Raw genomic sequence first — 3,625 nt, forward strand, 5'->3', positions numbered from 1 at the left:
CTGCCTGCCTGCCTGCTTGCCTGTCTGTCTGTCTGTCTGTCTGTCTGTCTGTCTGTCTGTCTGTCTGTCTCTCTCTCTCTGTGTCTCTCTCTCCCCCTCTCTCTCTCACCTAGAAATTTGTACTAAATTCGCAAAAAACTCTTTTATCTGATTTTGGAGGCGATACTGGTACATATAAAGCGCATGTGCCAAATCCATTATTGGTAAATAAATAAATGCAGTCTATGCATTCATATATGGGCATAGGAACGGGAACAAAATTAGTTTAAGGGGTTCAAATCCAAGTCCAACCCATGATATTCAAAGCGTCTTCGTTGTCCACCAAAAATTTTATTGGGTGCACTTGCATCCACTGCACCCCCCCCCTGTTCCCGAACTTGTGTATATGGAGAAGGTACATATCATTACCTTCGCATTTTAGCAAAGAAATCTTAAGACAAGTAAACATAAAGATTTGAACTTAAAACTGCAAGATGCAGCCCATCTTATGACAATGAAGCAACGTAGTTCCTCAGTAATTTTTTTATTCTCCTTTAAAATCACGAAAGTATTAACTGAAATTCCATAATATGAGTGGATATAAGGGTGTCGTGAAAGATCTGGTTGGAGGCCCAAACTTCCGTTCTTTTACAGGGCTTAGAAAAATTGAAGGACCATTGCAATAAGTGTGTGAATCTGAGAGGGGAATATGTTCAATAAAATCATAATTAACTGATCCTCTGTATTACCATTTATCCAAAGCCAAGATCTTTTCAGCACCCCTTCATACATTTAAAATCACTGAGATGGGGTGTGGGTGTGGGGGAAGAGACGATTCAAGGGCGACAACCCACTATATAGTTTATAAACGAAACAAAGTTATCAAGTATTAGACATAAAAAAGCTGGCACTCCCGCCATTCTTAATTCAGACTCACTTATGCCTCAATCGATCAATTAAACTTAATGAATACTTCATAAATTTTCTTTGCGTAACAGAAATCAAATCTAAAGGTGATAATTACATTTTCTTCGTTTATATTTATTTGTGTATCAAGACCACTAGCAACATCTTCTAATGGATCATTTACTACTGCATGTAATAAAGCAAGGGAAATAACTTAAATTTATTAGTTGCGTCCCTTAGACGATTTTCTCTTGTTGATAAACAGTAGACAAATTTAGCTGTCAGACTGAGGTAATCTGGCTTTTACACCTAAGTCCTAGAGGTAGGTGTAAGGATTTTGTGGGCAAATCTACATGCGATCTTATAAAGCAGCCCTCGATTTCCGGGAAAAAGGGAACCGGAACTCTTAAGGCAACGGCAGAAGCAGCTGAGAAGAGTTCTAATTAGACCTGGTCAAGGAGGAATGGAAGTGAATTACGGTCAACTTGCATCTTCAACTGAACTGGTTACAACACATAAGACACCTCGGATCTAGGCACCTTAACAATCTAGAAGGGTTGCAATGTAGACAACAGCGCAGAATGCAGCAGCAGAAGAGTATCAAGGAATCATGAGCTGAATGCAGCCTCTAAGCTTGTAAAGGAGTATAGGGCGGAAACACTTGTATAAAATCTTCTCTGAAGATCTTATGCTGTTTAGCTCTCCCTGGAATTTCATATTTCTTTCACTATTTTTAGATTTGCAGTTTGCGTAGAAGTTAACCATCGCGGAGCAGAAGAAGTGATTGTATCGGTCATGCCATTTTCAATGTGGTTGATTAGCAGAAATGTTGCCATTGGTGGATTGGTGGACATTGTTAGAAAGTTGGACGAGATACATTGCGTTTCTGAGTAAAGTAGATTTAATCAGTTGCTCGGCTTAACATTATTACTTTTGTCTTTGAGTGCCTAAGTGTCTTTTACTTTACCTTTTATCTTTTGTTTGTTTCAGTCATTTGATTGCGGCCATGCTGGGGCACCGCCTTGAAGGATTTTAGCTACATTTTGGCATAAAAATAATGAGATTTGGTCCAGCAGAAAAAAGTTTACATCAAAATTTGTAGTAAGGAGGAGAGTAAGTAACGCCTCCAATCAAGTTTAGATCTAAATAACTTTTGTATTTTAAAAGCAAAATATATTTATCTTAGCTTCAGTGATAGAAGAAAGCATAAGGAATTTCATTGATTTGGTCTCATGCAACAAAAGTTTGTATCAAAAAAGTTGTGAGGTAAAATATCATGAAAAAAAAAAGTGAGGCAAAAAATTGGATTTAAGTTTAATTAACTTTTATACAAACTATATTTTAATTAAGCTTAAATGATAGAGTTCAATTCGAGGAATTTCATGGTATCAATCTCATGCACTGAAGTTTCAAAAGAAAGAAGTTATGAGTGTTTGTTATTCAAGTTCTATACATTTTTATGAATATAATTTTATAAGGGGACTTTTAATATATGTCACCGGCATCATTGAGGTGCGGAAAAAATTATCAACGACACCACTAATTTCACATTTGACACATTATTAATTAGCATAATTAATAATGGAAAAAACATGGATTACATGGAAAAAAAGATCTGAGCCCGAACCTTCGTGGTTTGGAAGCAAGCTTCTTACCACACAGCCATACCTACGCCTTGCAAGTTCTTGTATGCAAAGTGTATTCAATTGCAAGCTTTCCGATTCAGTTTTCTGGTTTGAGAATAACATACTCTCTTCCTCCTTCTAGTTTCTGATGCCTTGTAAAAAAAAAAAAATGTTATGGATGCTTCCCTTCTCTCTCCCATTAGGAACCCCTTTCCAATTATATATAAATAATATAAAATAAAATAGGACTAAGGGATTAGATGTGAAATATCTACAACTAACAGTTTAACCTCCTCAGGGTGGGGAACCAGTTACCGTTACCTTCGTAGTCCCTCTTGGGCTGGTTAGACCCAGGCAATCGAAACATTTTAGACTCGATGTCCACAGTTGCAATGTATATAATAAGATAAGCGAAAGCTTGATCTGAATGCTTTCAACAGAATTAGAGTTAAATGAAATTTGTAAAACAAGATGAGTTAGTGAACTGTGAAGAGAGGTGTGTCATGATATTTTGGACAAAATGCTTCAGAAAAAATAAACGAGGAATGTGATGGAAAGTTGTAAATAAAGTTGAAAAATATAAGAGAAAATTGCCTGACATGAAATAAAGTTGAACAATAGATTTAGAATATTCTTTTCTACTCTAGGCACAAGGCCCGAAATTTTTGGTGAGGGGGCCAGTCGATTAGATCGACCCCAGTATGCAACCGGTATTTAATTTACAGGCCCCGAAAGGATGAAAGGTAAAATCGACCTCGGCGGAATTTGAACTCGGAACATAAAGACAGACGAGAAATACGGTTAAGCAGTTCGACCAGCATACTAACGTTTCTTATTTCTTTATTGCTCACAAGAGGCTAAACATAGAGGGGACAAACAAGGACAACAAGGCATGCTAACGTTTCTGCCAGCTCGCCGCCCTGATATGTTTAGAATATTGAATGAAGAATAATCACCTATTCAGAACTACGAAGTTGGATAATGAAGTACTTGAAGCGATTAAACGATACGTAAACACATTTCAACAACAGCAACCACAACTACAACCATCAATAGCAACCAACAACTGTTGCATTCAATACGTACAATATGCTCCCCAGATCGGAAGAGCGTCG

Source organism: Octopus bimaculoides, chromosome 6 (assembly GCF_001194135.2).
Source record: "Octopus bimaculoides isolate UCB-OBI-ISO-001 chromosome 6, ASM119413v2, whole genome shotgun sequence".
Classification (NCBI taxonomy): Eukaryota; Metazoa; Mollusca; class Cephalopoda; order Octopoda; family Octopodidae; genus Octopus; species Octopus bimaculoides.